Below are 19,575 nucleotides of genomic sequence, written 5' to 3' on the forward strand. Positions count from 1 at the left end.
AAGGATGCCCCGCCTCGGTCGGGGACCAGGCAGGGGTCAACATGTTCATTGGAAGAAGTGTGGGACCCCACGGCCTCCAGTGTCAGAGTAGACGGGAGGTTCAGGCCCACCTCAGGCGACGTCCCCCAAGCCCCCAGCCCACACCACAGAGGAGTGACAGCCGCATCCAATGCCCACCGGACTCAGCTCTGTCCCCTCCCCCGGTGTTACTCCAAGGCCCAGCTCATAACCAGAGGAAGCCTGAGCCACGGGCAAAACCCACCTTGTTCCTGCGGCTGCTCAGTCTCAGCTTCCTCTATTGAGCCTGGAAAGGGAGAAAAGAGAAGCAATGAACACCCCCAGCCAGCACCTCTGGTGCCATGTCAGGTTGAGCTGGTGTCGGTGTTGCAGGGTGAGAGCACTGCAGGGTACAAGGGTTGAAAGTCATATCATCCTCTTCCCTCCTGGATCATGGGAACAACATCACTGGGGGTTGTACACTTTCTGCGATATTGGGAGTAACATCGTCTTCTGTGCCTTGGAATATTAAGGACAATATAACGGGAGGGGGCGTGTACATCTTCTGCAATATTGGAATAATATTATCCCCTCTCCCCCTGCATACTAGGAAAGATATCACAGAGTGGTTGTTCATCTCCTGCGATATGGGGATTAAAACCATCTTCTCCCCTTCCGGATATCAGGAAGAGTATCACACGGGGGTGTACAGTGTCTGCGATACTGGGAGTAATATCAACCTCTCAGCCTTGGAATATTAAGAAGAATATCACAGGGTGGATGTACACTCCCTGCCATATTGGGAGTAATATCAGCCTCTCCTCTCCATGGATATTAGGAACAATATCCCAGGCTGGGTGTGCGCTTCCTGCTCTATGGGGAGTCATATCATCCTCTCCCTTCCAGGATATTAATAACAATATCACAGGGCGGGTGAACACAGCTTGTGATACTGGAATTATTATCATCCTCTCCCCCTCCAGATACTAGGAACCATATCACAGAAGAGCTGTACCTTCCCTGGGATATTGGGAGTAATATCATATGCTTCTTCTGTGAATATTAGGAGCAATATCACCGGGTGGCTGTCCATTCATTGCTATGTTGGGAGTCATGTCATACTCTATCACTCTGGATATTAGGAGCAGTGTCACAGGGTGAGTGTACATCTACTGCGATATTAAAACTAAAATCATGCTCTCTGGATGTCCCTGGATATTAGGAACAACATCACAGGTAGGTGTACACCCTCTACCGTATTAGGAGCAATAATATGATTCATTAGTAAACATCAATGATCGATTTTAATAATTATCAGGCTGGTCTAGAACTCTTGATCTCAGGTGATCTGCCCACCTCAGCTTCCCAAAGTGCTGGAATTACAGGCGTGAGCCACCGTGCCCAGCCAACACTTCTCGACATCCCTTTTTGGACCTCAAATTTAGCATGCCAAAAACACACTTTTGATTCCCCCTGCTATAACCCACTCCTCCCATAGTCTTCCCGATTCCAATAACAGCATCTCTAGTCTTCCGGTTACTCAGGCCAAAATCCTTGACATCAACCTTAAAACTTCTTTTTCTCTCTCTTGTCATCCAACCCATTTAAACTCTCCTTTCAAAATATATGCCAGACCTAACCACTTCCCACCTTCCTCATCATTTCCAACCAGGTCCAGCCCTCATCATAGCGCTCTGGGTTACTGCAAAAGCCTCCAATCGCCAGGCACAGTGGCTCACGCCTGTAATCCCAGCACTTTGGTAGGCCAAGGCAGGTGGATCATCAGAGGTCAGGAGCTCAAGACCAGCCTGACCAACATGGTGAAACCCCTCTACTAAAAATACAAAAAAATTAGCCAAGCATGGTGGTGGGCGCCTGTAATCCCAGCTATCCAGGAGACTGAAGCAGGAGAATCATTTGAACTCAGAAGACAGAGGTTACAGTGAGCCGAGATCGTGCCATTGCAGTCCAGCTTGGGTGACAAGAGCGAAACTCCATCTCAGGAGGTTAAAAAAAAAAAAAGCCTCCCAACCCACCTCTCTCCTTCTGCCTTTCACCCTGCCCTGCATTCTACCTTCCTCTCTCAAACATTTCAGAAAAGAAAAAATTATATCCACAGAGAGAGAAAGTACAAATGGGGTGAAATGTTTGGGGAATCTGAGGGAAGAGTATATGGGAATTCTCTGTACTATTTTTGCAACTTTTCCGTAAGTCTGGATTATTTCGAATTCAAGAGTTAAACAAAGAAAAAAAAACACTATCTCCCTTTGTGAATCCTTCCTGTCTTTCCCCTGGCAACTTAAGGATGCTCTCAACTAACACATCTATTTTTTCATGAACACTAAAAGAACGCTTGCCGAGTTTTGACTTTCTGTGCTTGGCAGTAAAAGTGTGTGTGTGTGTGTGTATTTCATATATATATGTGTATGTGTATATATATGTGTGGGTTGTACGTATAGAGAGGGAGAAATATATATTTGTGTGTATATATAAGTATATATTATATATTTACAATGGTAATGTGTGTATATATAAATATATATTGTATATTTACAATGGCAATGTGTATATATATAAATATATGTGTGTGTGTAGATATATATATAATACATACCCCATAGCCTGTCCTTAACCAGTTCTAAACTTAGTCGGAAAAACACACACCTAAGCAGAGAATTTCAAAATAATATGATGAATATTTTGATAGAGGGATGTGTTGCTATGGAACACGCTGCTAAGACACAAAACCTCCTAGATGGGACAATGAATGAATCAAGCTTTGCACCTATAGACACCCCCTCTGATATCCCCTCAAATGTTTATCGTTAAATGCATTTGCTTCCTCCAGGACCCCTATTTCATAAGGGTTAGTCCTGGAGCCTAGCAAGTTCCTACTGCAGCTGGCACACATATGCCATTCAAGAAACAGTGGCGGAGTGAAGGACGGGTTAAGACCATTTGTCAGCCTGTGCTCAGTAATACAACATGCACTGGTTTGCAAATTATATTTTCATTGAAAGCAACAGCAGGATCACAAATTATCTTTCCAGAGAAAGCAAACCTCAAAAGCTTCTTTACCCTACTAAAGCACGTCATAAGAAGCTCCCCTTACATAAAAGAAAACCTCATTCGTTATCAATGACATGTAAACCTAATAAGCCTTCACCTCTGATGACATCTCTTCCATCCCCAGGGCTAGATAAAGGAGGTTCCGGAAACCCTGGTAGTTGTGAAGGTGGCTCCCAGCTCTGACAATTTTGAACCCTGCGGGCGCGGAGGTCACACAGCAGAACAACAGAGGCAAACATCATCAGGCTTCGAGTATGTTTGAACCAGAGATGGCAAATAGGCTGCAGTCAACTGAAAACACCAGAGATTCATGGTGGCCACCTGAGGGGTTGTGCTCTTAAGAAACAAAAATAAGAAATAAAAAATAAAAAACTAAGAAAGGAAGGGGTCAAGAATCCATCAGGTCTGACTGAGACGTGTATCAGTGACTAACACCCCATATGGCAAAAGTACTCCGGGGCGCTTTGGGTACTCACAGCTTCAGCAGTATTCAAAGGCGTGTGCTTCCCTAAGACTAAGCCACGGGAATACCCCCAGCAACACTGCCAGGAGAAACGTCTCCCATGGATTTGGCTAGAAATACAGTTGTCTTTAACAAATGAACACTGAATAAATCCTGACTTATTAAAGCCTGTGAGAATGACATTCTCAATGATAACAGTTATCACTACAATCTCCAAACATCTGCGATCCTGCAGGGAGGAACTGTGACAGTGCAGGCCACATGTCCAGAATGCTTCCCAGACTGCCTGTTACAGAATAAAAGAAATGAATCACCCCCTGAGAATGTCTTCACTCACATTTAGCCAGTTGTTCCTTTGTGTGCATCTCTGTGCTAAAATGGCCATTCTTCCCCACAGCCTGAAGTCATATGCTAAAATAAATGAGACTCACATGAAGCCAGAAACATGCAGATGTGAGGAAACCAACACAAACGAAATGGGCTGGATAGTGTGGCCAGGAGGATGATACTTCCCAGGAAGGAATCACTTCACTTCTGCCCATGAAGCAGGCAGCTGTCATTGTCCCCCAGGCCCACGCCAGCCACTCGAAGTAGGTTCTAACCAAACTACCTCCAACAATCAATGTAAATACACCACACAGTTGGCTTCTGAAAGGACACCTTGCAACCAACAAGAAACTGTTAGCACAACTTTGACAAACTGTACAACTAAAAACCTTGGAACGGGATAAAAACTGCCACATTTTGACTCAAATACTGTTATGTGGTAGCACCGCAATAATTCACTGAAACAAAAGAATGAATGAGGAATACGTTTATATAGGAATCAGAGGAAGCATGACTAATCATTTAAAGAAATAGGTCAAGAAACTGCTAGGTTCAAATGCTACCGTGAGACGCTGTCAGGGCCTTAGGCAAATTCACTTCTCTTGGTCCTGTTTCTAGGTTCACCAAAAACCAGCTTTGGACTAGGGAATCTGTTGTTTCCCAAAGCCTTCCTTCTGTGATTCCAGCCCAGATTTTAGGACTGCTCTCCCACTTGGTCTATGAAAGCATTTTCTATGTACAATAGCAAGAGTACATTTCTGTGTTGAATGCGGTTTGAGACCTACTCTATGATGCAGAATATCATCATGTAACTTTAAGCAGGACGACAAGGCGCACTCTAGATAAGGATAACACATAAGATGGGGCCATACACCTGTGCGTGCCTGGCAGGGAGATGGAGAAGTCTCATTTAATGAAGCTGGGGTGCCTGTTGCACCTGAACATCCTCAGTCCACGTCAAGTTCACAACGTCCTTCTGACATCAAACCACATGTATCACATACTTTTCCATACCTTCTACCCAAGATTAAAATATGCAGAGCACCGTGATAAAGATACCTCCATCCCGAGCATGTGGGCTCTCATTCTGTAGAATTACATACTTTCGGTGCAAAATGGTGACCAGGTTCCAGCGGCAAGAAGGACTGGGCTCAGTGGGGACAGCAGGCCCTGCAGCAGCCACCACTCCTGTCGCCACAGTCTGATGCAGCTACAGAGAAGCTGTGGCTGAGGCCATGCACTTTGTGAGAGAACCGCACAGGAGGCAAAAGGTAGGGAAAGTTGGGAAGAGGGCAATGTCATGCTCCTGAGCCCAAGCCAAAGCAACCGCATCCCCTGTGACTTGCACTTATATGCCCAGATGGCCTGAAGTAACTGAAGAATCACAAAAGAAGTGCAAATGCCCTGTCCCACCTTAACTGATGACATTCTACCACAAAAGAAGTGAAAATGACCGGTCCTTGCCTTAAGCGATTATATTATCTTGTGACATTCCTTTTCCTGGCTCATCCTGGCTCAAAAAGCTCCCACACTGAGCACCTTGTGACCCCCACGCCTGACCACCAGAGAACCCCCCTTTGACTGTAATTTTCCTTTACCTTCCCAAATCCTATAAAACGGCCCCACCCTTATCTCCCTTCGCTGACTCTCTTTTTCAGACTCAGCCCGCCTGCACCCAGGTGATTAAAAAGCTTTATTGCTCACACAAAGCCTGTTTGGTGGTCTCTTCACAAGGACGCGCATGACAGGCAGGTGCAGAGCCAGGGAAGGACCAGTGATGAGAACAGAAAGGAATACGTCTCCCTGTGCACACACTCGGATTTTATGACAATGTGCGCAGGGGGCTGAACTGGATGCCTGAGAACATTCCTCCAAATTCTTTTGCTGATTTTCTAAATATTGGTGTAAAATCTGAACTCAGACAAAATTTTTTTAAATCGCTTCAATCAACATCTTTGTCTAGTGCTCAGCATCATATCTACGTGATCATCTAGAAAACCAACTTCTGTTCTAAGGCTCACATCTTCCTATTAAGTCCCAGGGATTTTACAAGGGAATACACCTCTCATTCGCATCAAGAACACACACAACTACTGTTAAAGAAATGCTTAAATTGCTTACATAATTTTTTAAACACCCAGATTTGAAATACAACAGAGACAACTTTTTGATAGCTCTGCTTTCCAACTGCGAACTGCGGGTGGAGAAAATAACCTGCCATGATTTCTAACCAGTCAACAACCTGTCTTCCCTGGCTGCAGTAGGAGCAATCTTTCTGAGCTCAGGATGAAAAAGAACCCAGCTGGTTAGGGGACAGATAATCATCAGTTCTCAGCGGGCTTCCCGGGTCCCAAATCCCCGTGTGATACGTGGAAGTAAAAAGCTATCCATGACCAAGCATCTGAACGCTTATCCTACCTCGCCATCTGATTCTCCTGCCATACAAATTTAAAATTAATAAGCCTGCTATTAGAGAACAGAGTTGGTGCTGCATCTGTATTCCTAAAATTATGGATAATTACCAGCCCACAATGGCTTCTAATCAGATTTGAGTAGTCCCTTAGACAGGAAGCTAAAGTGCCTCAGCCCTAAACTGAGAAGAAAACAGAAACTGGAATGCTGTAGGTTTGATTTTTTACCCCTTGCTCTAAAGTTGCTGTTCCTGAATCTGCATCTACTGTCTTGTTTATAAAATGTATGAGAAACAGGGAAATTCAAAGACATGATAGAAATGGCCACTTTTTCTAGGTACAAACTTTGTGAACATTATTTTCAGCTACTGGGCTTTTTCTCCACAAACTGTGAACCTGGAGTACATTTTCTCCCTCGTAGTTACACATTCAGAGTCAGGGAAGGTGGCTTTAGCAGTAAAGAGGGGAGTGCAGTGAGAAGTGACCGGACACTGAGAAGTGCAGACAGGGACTTTACCTCGGTGGGCTACAGCATTCCTGGGACTCCGCCTTTACTTTTCTATCTGTACAAGGGATCTAAAGGCCCGTGATTTTAGGCCACGACAGCTCTTCATACACACATACACAAACATCACACGCCTATGTGAAAAACTGTGACACTTGGCTGATTTCCTGAAGAAATTATCTTGTATCATTTCTACTCAAGTACTCTACCTCCTTCCAGACAGGTATCGGAGGATGATGGGCTATCTCACAGCCATGTGTGTAACCTCTCCTGCTTACTATCCCTGTTCACATAGCATTTTCCAAAAGCATTTGGTGTGAAGTGACAGAAGAAAGAAGAATAAGGTTCTTTCAGCCCATTCATTCATTCATTCATTCAACAAATATTGACTATCTATGTGCCAGGCACTGGTGATATAACAGGGAAGATATATTTTTGTAGGTAGAGATAGACAACCAAAAAGTATGTTAAAGAGTGATCAATGCTATAGAGGAAAATACAGCAGGAAAGAGGAAAGAAGAATACCCCTAGCCACCCTACTCTGTGGTGACGCTAACGTTACAAAATGGAAACAGCGGCTGGGCACGGTGGCTCACACCTGTAATCTCAGCACTTTGGGAGACTGAGGCAGGCAGATCTCCTGAGTTCAGGAGTTCAAGATCAGCCTGACCAACACGGCTAAACCTTGTATCTACTAAAAACATAAAAATTAGCTGGCCGTGGTGGCACACGCCTGTAATCTCAGTTACTCAGGAAGCTGAGGCACAAGAATCACTTGAACCTGGGAGGCAGAGTTTGGAGTGAGCCGAGATCGTGCCACTGCACTCCAGCCTGGGTGACAGAGCAAGGCTCTGTCTCAAAAAAAGTAAAAATTAAAAAAAATATATAAACAGAGAATAAGATACCAAAAGAAAGAACATGAACAACTAATTGTAACAAAAGCCTTTGTAAGCTGATACTTTCCTTCCTGGATCCTTGTCCCTTACAAATGGAAAAAAAGGGCGGATAGGGGGTAGCATCAAAATGTTGTTTTAAGATGGCTTCGGGTTTCAGATGTCTGACAGCCATACTCATGTACTTCAAGGAAAAAGCTCTAGCTCTAGAAGCCATCTGGGCAATGGTTTAATGTCTTTTTTTTTTTTTTTTTTTTCCAGAGAGTTTTAAATACAGGAAAACATGTGTGTTTATTTGACTGCTCTGTGCCCACACAAGTGCAAACTGTGTTAACAGGTTTTTCCATGTTTTGCTGAATTTGCCAACTTGCCATAAACAGGCTTCCATGTCTTAATTGTCTATAAATAGCACAAACACCCAAAAATGCAAATCAAAACAAGCTGTCCCTTCAACTGCTGCTGCCATGATGACAGCGAGCGACAATTGGCCAAATCAATACACGGAGACTGAAGCTGTCCGGCAGAGAGCACAGGGTCGACTGCTTTTCCCATAGCATTTAAAGAAACAAGCGGAAACGGCTCTCCATACAGGACAGACACGTCCTTTATTCTTTGAATCAACACTGCCAATGTCCAAAATACTTTCTCCATCACACTATCTATATGGAATTCAAGTTCCTTCCAATACCACGAGTAACATCAGTGACAGACTATGTTTAGCCATAATGACCCATTAGCATTCTTTTTCCTCTAAAATGTTGAAATAATAACATTGAGTGTGCACTCACGAGGTGCCAGGCTCTGAGTTTGATCTCGTTTAGTTCTCATTGAAGTCCTGTAAGATCAGTACCATATTCTCTCATTTTTCATAGATGAGGAAACTGAGGCATAGAACGGCTAAGTAAGTTGTCCATGGTCACAGGTGATTTAGGAACTTTTCTTCAAACTTTCAAAAGTTAACTACTGCCACTATTACACATGGGTTTTTGTTTGTTTTTGTTTTTTTTTGAGACAAGGTCTTGCTCTGACCAGGCTGGAGCGCAGTGGCGTGATGATGGTTCACTGCAGCCTCGACTTCCCGGGCTCAAGTGATTCTCGCACCTCAGCCTCTCCAGTAGCTGGGATTACAGGCATGAGCCACCACACCTGGCTAATTTTTTAACTTTTATTTTTTGTAGGGATGGGCTTTCACCATGTTGCCCAGACTGGTTCCAAACTCTGGGCTCAAGAGATCCTCCCAGGTCAGACTCCCAAAGTGCTGGGATTACAGGTGTAAGCCACTGGGCACAGCCCTACACATGTGACTCATACAAAGTCAGAACAGTGAGCAGGAAGAGAACAGAGACTTCAGCCAGTCTCCTGGCTGTGGCAACACCATATCCCTCCTCCATATCGTAATGTGTCTCCACCCACCAAGCTCCTAGACGTTGAAGGCAGGCCAGCTCAGAGACGAAACAGCCGTCAAGAAAGAGAAGATGCAGACATGCGTCTTGATTTCAGCTCGAGCGTGCCTCTCTGCCCTGCAGCTGCACAGGCAGAAACCAGGGGACGTGAGTCTGAGGCAGTGTGTTTGGTTCCTGGCAGGTAATCTTTTGGGAGACCATCCCATACAATTAGTGTTACACTTCTCAGAAAGGAAGTGTGATTTTTATAGAAAAATCGATTCCATTTAGGAGAAAGCCCTAATAAAACCACAAAAGGATAATACATTCATACAACAACAAATTCAATTCATCTGTCACAAACTGAAATCCCAAAGTCCTCTGGGCACACAGCTGCTTTTCTGAGCTGAAATTCAACTCCAGTTGAGAAACAGGTCAACTTTTCTAAAAAGATTTCTTTTTCATATGCCTTCAATAAAAATTCCTTTCCCTCACTTGTCATTTTCCAGATTTAATGGCTCTGTTGGCCTTCCTCTCATTTAGGCCATGAACACTGACTGCATGTCTGCTATGGCCGGGACTCCAAGGGAGGCACCCTAGGGAACACAGATGACCGCAGCACAGCAACACCGTCAAGGAGCACACACGGGGAAGGCAAGATGATACAATCGCAGCCTTCACACAGAAAAGAACTTGGCATCCGTACCCCGTCCCATTTCTAGAAAACAACGATGTTGAGTCAGGAACATTTACCGAACAGCCTGCAGTGTGGAGGCAGGCACGAGGGGGCTCCATGCGGGGAAAAGCACCTTCAGAAGGGGGCATGCAAGCAATGTGGAGGCAGGAGACACCCCCACGCACAAGGGCCAGCCTGGGAGCCTGCAGAAATGCTCATGCCTCTGGGAAGAGGGAGAGACAAGATACTTAAATGCTCTAAAATGAATAGAAGCCTCCCAAGAACCTCCCCCGAAATGGGGCAGGGATTTACAAAAGACCAAACCGAGCATGTGCAGTTACCTGAGCATAGCGCCACCAGAGCGAGCTATCAAGGAAGAAACAGGGTCACTAGAAGCCTGAACCTCTACTTCCAGCTCTGCGACTCATTCACCCTATGACCTTGGTGAAGGCTCTTAGCTTCTGTGAGCCACAAGAGAATCATGGGAAAACAGAAGATATGAAAACTGCTCTGCCTTTTTCACAGAACTGCTGAGGGAATAAAATCAGATAATGGATTTTAAAATTGTCTGTGAATTACAAAGCAAAATGTAAATGTATGAAATCATTCTTACCATTAATAATAGCACTGTAAAATTAAGAGCAGAGTTAAGACCACAGCATTTTCCACCCCCCGACTCCCGAGAGAAAGAGTGAGTCCAGCCATTTGGGCAACCCCAGTATCTAGGCGTTGAGAGCCTCAAATAGCTCATGAACTCTGACAGTATCACTCCAGCCCAGTGCTCATTAGGTTCTCCAAGACAGCCAACTGACATAAAATACTACAGCTTTTTCAGCTGGGCTTGAAGCCCTCCAAGCTCACAGCACAGCTAAACAATGAAGAAGAGGTTTTCTGCCACTAGACTCAAAAGCTGGCTTTCGTAGATTCCCATAGAAAGAACATTCAAGGCCAGGCATGGCGGCTCATACCTGTAATCCCAGCATTTTGGGAAGAAGAGGCAGGAGGATCACCTGAGGTCAGAAGTTCAAGAACAGCCTGGCCAATATGGCAAAGCCCCATCTGTACTAAAAATACAAAAATTAGCCGGGCATGCTGGCGGGCACCTGTAATACCAGCTACTCAGGAGGGTGAGGCAGGAAAATCGCTTGAACTCAGGAGGCCGAGGTTGCAGTGAGCTGAGATCACACCATTGCACTCCAGCCTGGGTGACAGGAGCGAAACTCCATCTCAAAGAAAAAAAAAAAAAAAAGAAAGAGCATTCTTTTTGACTGATGTTAAATTTTCTGTGCTTAACACAGAGAAATCATACAACACTGAAATCCTGAAAAACATATCATAAAAAGCATTTAGTGACTGAAAAGACATTCAATATAACCTGTAACAGTGAGTTCCCCTCCTCTTTCTAGCCACCTCCACTAATGCTGTGACCCTTAACAATGCTTTCACTAACACAGAGGAAATTTAATAGGACCACTTACCCCTCTCAGCTGACAGCTAAACTGCTGCCTCTCCCTGGGCTCACTAAAGATGACCTTTACCCAAAACCAGGCTGAAACGACCCTGTAGATGTTGACTAACAATTTCAAAATTCCCATATTCTTTGTCCACTCCTAAGGAAGATGAACTGAAGCCAGGTGTCTCCAAGTCAGAACTAACAGAGGCCTTAAACATCAGATGGCCCATTCCCTTCTTTGACAACCGGGGGATCTAAAGCTGAGCTTATGGAAGAAAACAGCCTGTTTAGTAACAAAGCGAAAACCAAACCCTAGTCACCCAACCTCTGGTCCGGAACTCCTGCGACAATCCAGCACCCATACCGGATGAGTCTCCCTAACCAGAAACTCTGAAATCCACAACTTTTGAGTGCCGACGTGACGCTCAACGAAATGTTCATTGGAACAGCTCTGACTCTGGATTTTTGAATTCAGGAGTCTCAACCAGCAAGTATAATACAAATATTCAAAAATCCAAAAATGTAAAAAAATCTGAGACACTTCTTGTTCCAAGCAGTTTGGATGAGGGATATTCAACCTGCATTTTTTTTTTTCTCTAATGAAGGAAATTAAAAACGAGGCCCGAGCAAAGTCATTCAATCCATACTAAAGTCATTCAATCGTTTAATTAGTACCCATTTAAAGTTAAGTGCTACCCGCAGATATTTAAAAGGATGAATACTTACATGCCTATAATCCCAGAACTTTGGCAGGCTGAGGCGGGAGGATCACCTGATGTCAGGAGTCCAAGACCAACCCGGCCAGCATGGTGAAACTCTACTACTATAAATGCAAAAATTAGCCAGGTGTGGTGGCGCACACCTGTTATCCCAGCTACTCGGGAGGCTGAGGCACGAGAATCGCTTGAACCTGGGGGGAGAACGTTGCAGTGAGCAGAGATTACACCACTGTACTCCAGCCTGGACCACAAAGCAAGACTCTGTCTCAAAAAAAAAAAAAAAAGAAAAAAGAAAATTTAAATTGTGTTTTCACATGGAGCCCATGTTCCCAGAACACAAACCCTGCTCTATGCTCCAAGGGCACACAGGGTGCCCCTTTATCTTAATGCTGACCATATTCCGTGGGAGCCATTGGCACGTGTCTGTCCATCGCACTAGACTTCCTGCGCATGAGGCAGGGATCATATATTATTACCTTTCTGTCCCCAATGTCTGGCCTAGAAGACACTCAGTAAATGATTCCTGAACTAAGTCAGTTACTAAGGCATTTTAAACTTGTATTAACAGAATTGATTGAATAAGTTTGCCAATGCAACGTTCATACCACACAGCTTAAATCTCAACCTGCGGATTTATCTTGTGTTCTGCTAGATTATCACTTATTAACATTCAGGAGGTACCTAGTATGTGCTAGACATTACTAATTGCTAACGACCTAGCAGTGACAAAACAACATTCCGTGTTCAAAGAGAAGTTCTAGTATAAAGGGGAATAGAAGGAACAGGCTAGATTGATGAGAGAGCTAAGAAAAGGACAGGCTGCCATGGGAAGCACCTGGTCTTGTCTGGATGGTACACAGTTAACAAAGTCTGAGTGCTTCATATAGCATAAGATCATCTCCTCCAAAGAAGCCAATAAAGCTTTGATTCCCCAGTAGCAGGAGTCACCACAAAGGTGCGCACAGCCACATGCTTAGTGTAGGAAGTGAAACCAAACGAACAAACAAAGCTCCAACTTCCAGAGGCAATGGTCCAATTATGAAATCCTCTGGCTACGTTCAATTGAAATTCAAGGTATTCAAGAGGCCAATATTTAAGTGATAAATTAACCCAACTACTTAACACTAAAGTAGTCTTTGGTTCAAGAGGTAAAGGTATACTACCTTTTACAAATTTATTAGTTCTTTTTCTTTTTTTTTTTTTTTCTGAGACGGAGTCTCGCTCTATCACCCAGGCTGGAGTGCAGTGGCCGGATCTCTGCTCACCGCAAGCTCCGCCTCCCGGGTTTTACGCCATTCTCCTGCCTTAGCCTCCCAAGTAGCTGGGACTACAGGCGCCGCCACCTCGCCCGGCTAGTTTTTTTGTACTTTTTAGTAGAGACGGGGTTTCACCGTGTTAGCCAGGATGGTCTCGATCTCCTGACCTCGTGATCTGCCCGTCTCGGCCTCCCAAAGTGCTGGGATTACAGGCTTGAGCCACCGCGCCCGGCCTATTAGCTCTTAATATTTACATTTAAATATGATGATGGTGTAATAAAAACTTTACTAAGTAGTTACCATGTGTTAGGCATGAAACTAAGAGCTTTACACACACATTTGCACGATCCTGTGAGATGATAATGATCCCTTATCATCCCATTTCATGGAAGAAAGTCAGGTTTATGTAAGCTTAAAAACTTTCCCCAAATGACACAGCTAGTTAGCAAAACCCAGGAAGCCTGACTCCATAGACCTTCCTTAAAGAAGTAACATTTACAAACTGTCCAGCACAGTGGTGGTACAAACAAGACTTCAATAAATGCCTGAAGATACTTCATACCGAAAATCGTTTCCCGCCAATCAAACTAGACTTACCCTGGTTCTGCATAAGCAACTGTCAAATTATTGTTCCACAAAGAAATGGTGGAATGGGTAGAGATCAGAACAGAATGGATAACTGGTAAATATACTTGATGGTAGGTAGTAACAGGATATGGCATTTAGGCTATTTCCACATTTGTTTGCTTAACACTTTTTTTTTTCACAGTTCTAAAACACAAGAGCCATTCTAAGCTGGTGAAAGCATAAAGCATGTCTATGATCCAGGCCTCCAATTCACTGTGGATCAGTGGATCTCAACCTTTACGGTATATCAGAACCACCTGGGGGTTTTTAACAGCACTATAGCTGCACAGGCTTCATTCCTGCAGATTCTATTTCAACTGGTCGGGACTAAGCACGCATGCTTTTTTCACAGTCCCCCAGGAGCAGCTAGGTTTGCAAACCACTGTCCAAGATGCTCTCACACTTCCGCTCAGTTCAACACACACTCACTGAGATTCTAAGCACTACGAATCGAGCTAAGTTAACAAGTCAGGCTCCACTCCCTAATAATATTGGCAAAGAAACCAATATCAGAGATTTATTCCAGTCCAATCCAAACAAATTGCCGGGTGAAAAAAATGCCCTGGCATAGTTTGCCATACAGAACAACTGCCTGTATCTTCCAAGTCCACAGCCTAGCGACTGACTCTGAGCCATGAGAAATCAGAATCAGGGGAAAATGCCAGTTTGAGGCATCTGCCATACTCCAAGCACACCCCCAAAAGCGCCCAGCTACATTTCACATCCACTGTCCTAACAGGGGTCGAAATAGGGCAGAGCAGTGCAATACAGAAAACAGAGCCTGCTGGGCGTCAAAAGGCTGGAGAATTCCAGTCCTAGCCCTGCTATCAATCGGTCTGGTCACTTCTCTCTGGTCCTGGTGTGGCCAACAGTTATGCGAGAGGGTGAGGCATAAATACACAGATGTCAGGCAAGCTCCAGCATCCAAAATACATAGAAATTAAAAAGCATTAAGGTGATATCAAGGAATATATGCCATCAACCAGAAAAGTAACGGAAATATTCCCTTTTCCATTCTTAAGAAATCAAAAGTGGAAGCAAAAAATTGAGCAATCAGCCTACCAAGTTGACTGGGGCAACAGAATACACTCACGGATTCTGCTCAAAACAGTGGGGGTGACAGACCAAAAAGAGAACGGCAGAGCGTCCCTCTCTCCTCTGTCCACCCATGACACCAGCACGTGAGTGCGTCCACACGCAGCGCCCAGTCTCCTGTTCCACTGGCGCCAGTGTCCACTCACCGCAAGCCTACTAAGTGCCACATGTGCTAGGATGCTCCCTCATCTCATCACCATAGACGTCCCTGCTGGAGGTGAGTATGTGACAGATGAAAATCACGGAGGCCTAGGGAGGTTGAGACCCGCATTCCCACTGCGGTGAGGGTGTGCTTGAGAGGGACCCCACGGCTGGGCCCTCCATGCCGCTCTCCTCAGTCATCACTCCCAGACCAGAGCAGCGAGGGAGAATTTTCTTCCTGTCACTATTTTCAGCCCCTTGGCTGACCCAGCATTCCCCAGAAAGCTATCGAGTTCTGGCAGCTCTGAGGCCACAAAGCCATAAAGGCAAGGGACACACAGCCCATCTGTCTCTAACGGGTCTTTTACTTGTCATGCTGGTCATTTCTAAGAGCAGATGGATTAGGAAAGACTTGGCAAGTTACCACGAAATGACCCCTCCACTCCTCCCTGGGGGAAGGCTGACTAGCGAGCAGTCAGGCCGGTTTTCTTCCCCCACTCCCTGCATTCCTGTCCCCAAGGAGCCACAGACAATCCCACCAAATAGAGGCAGGAGACAGCCACCTCCTTCCTACAGCTGGAGGGGGGAAGGGTCCTCTTGGGCCTTTCTAACTGCATGAAAACCAAACTGTGAGCTGTACTGACCCGGGCCTCACCCATGTTGCAGGCATGTACAACACAGGTGCCCAGTGGTATTTTCGTACAATGATTCCAGAACCACTATTCACACAGCTCCACTTCCAACACATACGACGTGCTTCACGGATTACACAGCATGTTCACCATGGCCCTCATCCACTCCTCCCAGCAGCCTTGTGTGATCCCTTGAATATGCTTCCTCATACTGAGGTTTGAAACCAAAACTTTCCCAAGAATATCCAGCTAGTGTTAGAACCAGGATATGAGGGCTTCTGATTCTAGAACCGGTATTTGTGCCACTATTCCACATGGGCCCCTCCAGGGATTTCTACCTGATCTTAAAATGCAGACAGCAAATCCGTCTCTCTACAGTCCTCGGGTTCCCTATAGACAAGAAGTCAAACTTCTAACAGAAAGCTTATACTTACTTGGAAGGCTACCTGAGATATTTCTTTTAAGTTAGTTTGTTCATGTTTTGGAAAGATTGTTCCAATGACGATGCGGGGCATGAAGTGTAGAAAGGATTCCATGATGAGACAGAGAAACAATTCGGGGCTTACAACTGTTCAAATGAGGCATGAGGTGCAACCAGAAACGACAGAGGGAAAATGCATTGGAAAGAAATGCAAAATGAAGTCCACTCAGACCCAGGATGGGAAAAAGGGGAGTAAGCATGATGGTGGTTTCTAGTTTGAAAGACTGATGAACAAGGATGTCATTAACTACTGCAGAGTGGTGTCTGGGGCCTGGGTGCACCAGTTTGTTTAACCATTCACCTGCTGAGCAGTCTCCGGGCTGTTTCCAGTTTCTAGCCTTTATAAATAATGCTGCTATCAACAGATACATATAGGCTTTTGTGTGAACATAAGTCTTCATTTCTCTGGGATAACTGCCCATGAATGTGAATGCTGCATCCTATGGCAATTGCACATTGAGTTTTATAAGAAACTGTCAAGCTGTTTTCCAGAATGGCTGTACCGTCTTCCATTCCCACCAGCCAAGTGTGAGTGATCCCGTTTCCCTGCGTCCTCACCAGCATTGGTCTTGTTACTACTTTTTATTTTAGGCATTCTGATAGGTGTATAGTGACGTGGCTTTAGTGTGCATTTTTCTGATGGTTCATGATGTTGAACAGCTTTTCATGTGCTTATATGTTATCTGAAATGTCTTTTCAGGTCTTTTATTCATTTTCAAACCAGATGATTCAGTTTCACTGCTGAATTTCGATAGTTCTTTATATATTATAGATATGAGTCCTTTATCAGACATGTGGTTTGCAAATAGTTTCTCCCAGTCTCTAGCCCCTCTTTTCATCTTTATTTTGCATTTTACCTTTTAGTCCATGATCCATTTTGAGTTAATTTTTGAACGACGTATGAGGTTTAGAGCAGAGTTCAGGTTTTTCTCCTATGAATAATCAGGTAGCCAGTAACTTTTTTTAAGAGACAAGGTCTCACTCTGTCACCCAGGCTGGAATGCAATGACAAGATCAGAGCTCACTGCAGCCTTGACTCCTGGGCTCAAGTTATCCTCCCGCCTCAGCCTCCTGGAGTAGCTGGGACCACAGGCAGGTGCCACCATGACCAGTTCATTTTTTTAGTTTTAGTAGAGACAGGGTCTTGTGCCATGTTCCCCAGGCTGGTGTGGAACTCCTAGGCTCAAGTTATCATCCCACTTATATGGGGCCAGGCAGTGGCACATGCCTGTAATCACAGCACTTTGGAGGATGAAGCAGGAGAATCACTTCAATCCAGGAATTCCAGACCAGCCTGAGCAACAGAGGGAGGCCCTGTCTCTGCAAAAAATTTTAAACATTAGCTGGGCATGGTATTGTACACCTGTGGTCCCAGCTACTTGGGAGGCTGAGGTGGGAGGATCTCTCGAGCCTATGAGGCTGAGGCTGCAGTGAGCCATGATCGCACCACTACACTCCAGCCTGGGAGAAAGTGAGACCCTGTCTCAAAAAAAAAAAAAAAAAGCTAGAGCATCACCCATATTAAAGACAGGTATTGTCTTTTTGATAATTTAATTACAGTTATATAATGGACATGTAAAATATCCAGTTTGAAAGTTTGAAAAATACATAACTTTAAGTATTCTTACCTTAAAATTCTGATTCCTACCTAAGATATCACATACTGTTTACATAAGTATCACAATGCCGGGACAACAACTAAAAATGTGTACGAGGGAGAAAAATGAGCATGTATGCCTATTAAGGTATATTTCCCTCTTATTACATAAAAAGGTCATCACGGCAAATCCCTGTGACTGTATCTAAAGCAAGTCTACAGTTTTACTTCTCGGTATTATAAAATGCAAGGCTAAAATTCAAATACTACACATTTCCTGAAGCCAAGGGTAGTTTACTTAACATAAATGCCTAGGGTCTATATAAAAAATATGAAAAAGCTAGCTACTTCATAGCCATTCCAATCTAAGTTGTTTTTTCTTTTTTAATTGACACATAATTGTGTACTGTACATATGTATGTAGTATATATAGTGATGTTATAATACATGTATTGTAGGTGATCAGCATAATTAGCATATCCACCATCTCAAACATTTATCATTTCTTTGTGTTGGTAACGTTCAATACCCTTCCTCCAGTTATCTGGAACTTTATTTTTCTTTCTTTTTTTTTTTTTGAGACAAAGTCTTGCTCTGTTGCCCAGGCTACAGGGCAGTGGTGTGATCTCAGCTGACTGCAACATCTGCTTCCCAGGTTCAAGCTATTCTCCTGCCTCGGCCTCCCTGGTAGCTGGGATTACAGGCACCCACCACTATGCCCGGCTATTTCTTGTATTTTTAGTAGAGTCGGGGTTTCACCACGTTGGCCAGACTGTCTCAAACTCCTGACCTCAGGTGATCCACCCACCTCAGCCTCCCAAAGTGCTAGGATTACAGGCATGAGCCACCGCTCCCAGCCTGAAACTATATATTCTTGTTAACTATAGTCATCCTGTGTTATAGAACACTAGAACTTATTCCTATCCGGCTATAATTTTGTATCCTTTAACAAATTTCTCCCTATCTCCCTCTTCCCCCACCCTTCTCACCCTCTAGGATCCTCTGTCTACTTTCAACTTCCAAGAGATTCACTCTTTTTTGCCTTCCACATAAAAGAACATGTGCTGTGTAACTATCTGTCTCTGGCTTATTTCATAATATCTTCCAGTTCCATCCACATTGCTGAGAATAACAGGACTTCATCCTGTGTTATGGCTGAATAGTATGCTACTGTGTATAAACACCACATTTTCTCTATCCATCATCTGCTGTTGGACACCGAGGCTGATTCCGTATCTTGGCTATGGTGAACAGTGCTGTAGGAAACAGAGGTGTGGATGCCCCTCCGACACTGATTTCCTTTTCTTTGGGTGTCTACACTGTAGTGGGACTGCTGGATCACACTGTAATTTCATTTGCAGTTTTCTGAGGAACCTCCATACTGTTTGCCATAGTGGGTGCCTCAGCTTACTCTTACTCTTTCTCTTTTTTCTCTTCAAGACAGAGTCTCACTGTTGCCCAGGCTGGAGTACAGTGGTGTAATCTCGGCTTGCTCACTGTAGCATGTGCCTCCCGGGTTCCAGTGGTTCTCATGCCTCAGCCTCCTGAGTAGCTGGGATTATGGGCACCCGCCACTGCACCTGGCAAATTTTTGTATTTTTTAGTAGAGATGGGGTTTCACCACGTTGGCCAGGCTGGTCTTGAACTCCTGGCCTCAAGTGACCCACCCATCTCAGCCGCCCAACAGTGCTGGGATTACAGGTGGGATCCACCGCTCCCAGCTAATTTTTGTGTTTTTAGTAGAGACGGGGTTTCACCATGTTGGCCAGGCTGGTTTCAAACTCCTGACCTCAGGTGATCTGCCCGCCTCCGCCTCCCAAAGTGCTGGGATGTCAGCGTGTGCCCCGTGCC

The 19,575-nt window shown here is 44.6% G+C and overlaps 1 pseudogene; it reads right to left on the bottom strand.

Annotated features, from left to right (window-relative positions):
• LOC140713114 (SH3 domain and tetratricopeptide repeat-containing protein 1-like) overlaps positions 1 to 11,538 on the bottom strand; it is a 28,619-nt pseudogene extending 17,081 nt beyond the window's left edge.
• Between the last annotated feature and the right edge of the window lie 8,037 nt (positions 11,539 to 19,575).

The sequence above is a fragment of the Chlorocebus sabaeus genome, chromosome 12, assembly GCF_047675955.1.
Source record: "Chlorocebus sabaeus isolate Y175 chromosome 12, mChlSab1.0.hap1, whole genome shotgun sequence".
NCBI classification, from domain to species: Eukaryota; Metazoa; Chordata; class Mammalia; order Primates; family Cercopithecidae; genus Chlorocebus; species Chlorocebus sabaeus.